Below are 6,172 nucleotides of genomic sequence, written 5' to 3' on the forward strand. Positions count from 1 at the left end.
TGAAAATGGGCAGCGGAGAGGCTGGGGAGAAGGCTGACACGATGACTTTTATAATAGCACAACGTTTAAGGTTCTAGAAATAAAAGGAAGAGGAGGAAATCAGGCACGTTGGTCTCTGCCTGCAGGCTCTCTCAGCTCGCTGGAAGCTCCCGCAATTATTTCTGCTCCGGCTTTCCCCTCCTTTTTTTTTTTTTTTTTTTTTTTTTTTTTTTTTTTTTTTTTCCAGCAGTCTGTTTGAAATGAAGCAGAACCGGGCATGGCAAGCTTATCAGTGTCATTAGCTGACAGGGCGCCCCGCACACCTGCTTTTACTTGCTGCCACTCCAGGCTCTAATGCCACAGAGAATGTTGCTTGGGTCCTTATAATGTGTAAAGATTCATTTATTTCACCTTTTGAACCTGCCTGACCCCCTGGGCTTGTGTTGGGGAGGGGGAGGAGGGCTGGAGAAGGTTTTTTCCTGGCACTTAGAAGAAGCTGACAATTAGGGGTCTGGCCCTGGGGCTGTACTTATGATAGAAGCTTAAGAGAGAGGTGGAAACTTAGCCGGGGAGGCGCTGGGAGCCGGGCAGGGCTTGGGCCACCGGACCAGGGACTGGGGGATGGTGTGGAACAGCATTCCCCTGGCAGCTGCGTCCCTGGGTCTGCCTTGGTGGCCCCCACCCCCTCCGTTTAGGGCTGCTACGACACATAGGCACCCTTTCCTTCGGAGACCCCGCCCCGCCTCACAGCACACCTATCAGAATGCCCCCGCCGCTCGCGTTCCCAATGATTGTCGAAAAGGGTTTTTCGACATCATTTTGCCTTTGAAATGATTTGGCTACGAGTACCTCATTTCGTTTGCGATGGTCGAGGTTTCTTGGCAATCGTGCGCTCCTAAGAATTCCTGCGAAGGGAGAAATATCTACCCTTCAAACTGTTTTTCAGCATAATGGAATTTTTATGAATACTAAACTTGGCCATTCATGAAGTTGCTATAATATTAACTTTTGCAGACATTTTAATTAAACCCCTGTGAATTTTAATGTTATGGTTTTCTTTGCATATTTTGGAATATAAAAACATGTCCAACATGTTAATAGCTCCTGAAAAGGAAAGACTGGTAGCCCCAAACCTGATACCCTAGGTATCTAATTACACTTCCCCAACCCCCCGCCCCCCGGTACCCTGTTTTCTCCTTCTTTTTTTTTTTTCTTGCCTTCCTTTGGTATGGGTTTGATTTATACATTTGTCCCTTTGGAAGTATTGGCGTAAGGTCTTAATTTTCTAGGAATAAAAAAGTAGTTCTTGTGGGTTGACATTCTTTTAGGACTTTGATTCTGGTTCCTCCTATTTTGCATCTCCTGACTAGTATGAGACAGAGTCGGGTATATACAACCTCTGCCTGGAAACCTGGGGCTTCCTTCACTTGTGGATTTCTCCTTCTTTTCAAGAGGTTGGCTGTGTACGTCGGGTATTTCTGCCATATTAGTATTAAGATGAGCTCTTTCTTAGGAAACCCCAGGCCCAGGGAAGATCACCCCCCACCTTGCTCTCTTGAACCCAAGTTGAGTTTTCTAACCGAGGACATCACTGCTCTAGGTCCTGGGCTCTCTTGAAACTTGAAAGAGTCTGTGCTGGAAAAACATCTGCCTTCACATATAAAATAGACTCCTTGGGAATGCAAGCTGGTGCAGCCACTCTGGAAAACAGTATGGAGGGGCCTCAAAAAACTAAAAATAGAAATGCTCTCTGACCCAGCAATTGCACTGCTAGGCATTTATCCGTGGGATACAGGTGGGCTGTTTCGAAGGGACACATGCACCCCCAGGTTTATAGCAGCACTATCGACAATAGCCAAAGGATGGAAAGAGCCCAAATGTCCATCGACGGATGAATGGATAAAGAAGATGTGGTATCTATATACAATGGAGTATTACTCAGCAATCAAAAAGAATGAAATCTTGCCATTTGCAACTATGTGGATGGAACTGGAGGGTATTATGCCGAGTGAAATTAGTCAGAGAAAGACAAAAATCATACGACTTCACTCATATGAGGACTTGAAGAGACAAAACAGATGAACATAAGGGAAGGGAAACAAAAATAATATAAAAACAGGGAGGGGGACAAAACAGAAGAGACCCCTAAATATGGAGAACAAACTGAGGGTTACTGGAGGGGGTGTGGGAGGGGGGATGGGCTCAATGGGGAAGGGGCACTAAGGAATCTACTCCTGAAATCATTGTTGCACTATATGCTAATTTGGATGTAAAATTTTTTAAATAAAAAATAAAATAAAATAAAATAAAATAAAATAAAATAAAATAAAATAAAATAAAAAGACTTCTTTGTTATTCCCTGGGTTAATGATTTCAGGGGTTTAGCATCTTTTGGGAGTGCATGACTTTCCAGTGGTTCTGTTTTCTACTCTTGGTGGCAAAGTAGTCCTGGGTTTGTGACAAAATTTATTTTATTTTTAAAAGCTGCAAATTCCAAGTGAAGCCATCCGTCAGTTGACTTCTGTCTGAATCCGTTTCCTGGTGGGAATTTGATTCTTGCAGACACCGCATAGTTCAAAGTTCATATGCTTGAATTCTAAAGATTCTTTGGGATGAAAACATCTTAGCCCCCAGTACTGGGAAGTGAGTATAGCATCATATAATCTGGGCATGTATATGACTGCATGGTGAATTAATACTTGTCAGACCTTGTTACTGTGAAATAGCTGTGGCAAGGTAATGACCATCATTCATTTTATTTTATTACTTTTTTTATTTGATTTCATTTAGGCTTTGGCAAAGGTGAGGGGACAGACTCGTATGTCCTGTTTATGTCTGATATCCAAAGCCCCTGGGGCAGGGGGAAGTGATGCTAGCGGAAATTATGTAAATTAAAGAGGAAATTTGCGAAGACACCTTGACAAACTCAGAAATGAAAATATCTTGCTTTAAATTGTTTGGTCATCCCGATTCTTGGCTCTCGCACTCACGATTAGTGGAGGAGGTCTGGAGAGGGCCTGGGGGAGGTATGACTCTCATCGTGAGTGGCTTTCTTATTTGCAGATGAAATGGTGGCTGAGAGTTAGCATTCAAAAAAAAAAAAAAAGAAAAAAAAAGCTAAATCTGTCTTAGCTAATTTAGAAGAGGAAGCCAAATGAATGCTGAAACTTCTGGTTTTCTCAGCCTACAAATCCTCCCTAGGCCTATTAAAGTACTTTTAATTATGAAGGGAGCCCATCGTGGTGGGGGCATCCCCTGGGAAAGAGAGCATTCTAAGTGAAGGGAAACTCTAGCAGGCAGTTGATGCTGGACGGAAGGCAGCATGGTGTACTGGGAAGCAATATAAATTCAAATCCCACTTCTGACACTTCTTAGGTATGGGACTAACTTTAATACAGGCTGTTTTCTCTGATTACAAATCCAAAAATTTTTAAAAAGTACTCACAATTAGTGTAGTTACCACACAACATTACTATGGTGTCACTGACTAGATTCCCTACGTTGTACTTTTCATGTTAGTGACTTATTTATTTTGTAACTGGAAGTTTGTACCTCTTAATCCCCTTTATCTGTTTCACCCATCCCACCACCTCCCCTCAGGAAACCACCAGTTTGTTCTCTGTATTGAAGAGTCTGGTTGGGTTTTTGTGTTTGTTTGTCCATTTGTTTTGGTTTTTAGAGTCCACATATAAGGAAAATCATGTGGTATTTGTCTTTCTCTGTCTGACTTCTTTCACTTAGCGTAATGCCCTCTAGATCCATCCATGCTGTTACAAATGGCATTCTTTTTGATGGCTGAGTAATATTCCATTACACACACACACACACACACACACACACACACAGACACCATATCTTCTTTATCCATCCATCTACCAATGGACACTTGGGTTGCTTCTATATCTTGGTTATTATAAATAATGCTGCAGTAACATAGGGATGCATGTATCTTTTTGAATTAGTGTTTTTCTTTGGGCAAATACCCAGCAGTGGAATTACTGAATGATAAGGTATTTCTATGTTTGATTTTTTTGTGGAATCTCCACACTGTTTTCCACAATGGCTGCACCAATTTACATCCCCACCAACGGCGTACGAGGGTTCCCTTTTCGTCACATTTATGCCAACGCTTGTTATTTCTTATCTTCAAGATACTAGCTATGCGCACAGTTTCTTATTCTTAATAGAAGCAAAAAGAAGAAACCAAAAACACATCCTCAACCTGATGCATTCAGAAAAAAACCTACTCTTCATTCTTTCATGGCTATCTTTCCAAATCATGTTTCACGTATAGACGTACATGCTTACAGTACAAAAATAAGATTGCACATGGCATTTTATAAACCCTCTTTTCTCTTCATGTTCAGTTCCAGACAGACATCGTTGTTAACCTTCTGTAATGACTGCACCACGTCCCACCGTACAGATATATTTTATTTACCCAAACCTCTATTGTTGAACATGTAGGCTGTTCCCAACTATTTATAATTATACAATGGCTCTGAGAAGTCCTTGCAGCTAACTGTCCATCCGGGTTCAAGATTACAGTAGTTCCTTAAGGAAAAAATTTCTCAGAAGTCAGATTTTTGGATAAATGGGCATGCATATTTTTCTTTGAACAAACTTGAAGGTTGTTGGATGGGTACAGTTACGTATTTTCTAAAATTTGGGACTCTGGGCCACTATTTCTTCAAATCTCTATTCCTTTCTCACCCCCTTCTCCTTCTGGGACTGCCTTGATGCATAGATTAGCCTGTTTAATGGCCTCTCATAAGTCCCTTTGTCTCTTATTACTTTCCTTCGTTTGTTTTGCTCCTCAAACTTAATAATTTCAAAGGACTCCTCTTCCAGTTTGCTGATTGTTTGTTCGAATCTGCTCTTACCCACTCTAGTGAATTTTTCAGTTCAGTTCTTCTATTTTTCAGCCTCAGAATTTCCTTTTGGTTCTTTTAAAATAATGTCAATCTCTTTGTTCATATGCTAATTTGGTTCATATATTGTTTTGCTGGTTTCTTTTCGTTCTCTGTGTTTTCTTTTAGCTGTTAGAGCATATTTAAGATTGGTGTTTTTTTTTTCATGTCAGATGGGTAATGCACCAAGGTCGTAACAAAGTTTGAGGGAGACCCACATCACACGACAGCATAAACACCCAATCATCATGCTTATGAGCTACAAAGGGATGTTTAAGATAGTTATTTATTTTTATTTTTTAATTTTTTTTTAATGTTTACTTATTTTTGAGAGAAAGAGAGAAAGAGACAGAGCACGAGTGGAGGAGCAGCAGAGAGAGAGGGAGACACCGAATCCGAAGCAGGTTCCAGGCTCTGAGCTGTCCGCACGGAGCCCCACGTGGAACTCGAACTCACAAACTGAGAGATCGTGACCCCCGCCGAAGTCGGAGGCTTAACCAACTGAGCCCCCCCAGGTGCCCCTTGAGATAGTTATTATTTTTTTAATATTTTTTTTAACGTTTATTGATTTTTGAGACAGAGAGAGAGCATGAACAGGGGTGGGTCAGAGAGAGAGAGGGAGACACAGCATATGAAACAGGCTCCAGGCTCTGAGCTGTCAGCACAGAGCCTGACGCGGGGCTCGAACCCACGGACCGCGAGATCATAACCTGAGCCGAAGTCAGACGCTCAACCGACTGAGCCACCCAGGCACCCCGAGATAGTTATTTTAAGGTTTTGCCTGTAAGTCCAATGCCTGTGTATTCTCAGGGAAAATATTCTGTTCCTTTGCATGGGCCATGTTTTCCTGTTTCTTTGTAGGCTTTGGGATCTGTTGTTTAAAATGGGGCATTAAAAAAATCAACCACGTCTCCCAGTCTTTGCAGACTGGAGGTTAAGACCTTCACCAATTAGCAGGGCATCTTCTGAACCTTGGGATGAGATTCATGAAGGTTTAGGTTCTTCTTGGGCCTTTTCTAGACATAGGTTTCCCCTGGGCCTGTGTACTGCTCCATTATTCGTGGCTGCTTTTAAGTGCCTTCATTTTCCTGAGTTTAACCCCTGTTTCTTCTCGGGCTTTCGCTGCTCTATTAGGTTCCCCAATCAGTGATCACTTGCCTCAGGAGTCCACAGGTCTATAGTCGCCTTGAATTTTCCTGAGCCATGACGACTGCCTCCTGCCTGAGATCCAGGCTGTGGTGCTTTTGGCCACGTGAGCTCCAGGTCAGATGCCACAGGAAGGG

General features: G+C 42.2%; 1 non-coding gene across 1 annotated transcript; it reads right to left on the minus strand.

Annotated features, from left to right (window-relative positions):
* Positions 1-5,056: 5,056 nt before the first annotated feature.
* LOC124511965 (small nucleolar RNA U13) lies at positions 5,057-5,160 on the minus strand. Its single transcript, XR_006962006.1, has one exon. It is a non-coding gene; the product is annotated as a small nucleolar RNA U13 (small nucleolar RNA).
* Between the last annotated feature and the right edge of the window lie 1,012 nt (positions 5,161-6,172).

This window comes from Lynx rufus, unplaced genomic scaffold (genome assembly GCF_022079265.1).
Source record: "Lynx rufus isolate CCGP_SWC_20201006 ecotype Redwood Valley unplaced genomic scaffold, mLynRuf1.p SCAF_16, whole genome shotgun sequence".
In the NCBI taxonomy this organism is placed as follows: Eukaryota; Metazoa; Chordata; class Mammalia; order Carnivora; family Felidae; genus Lynx; species Lynx rufus.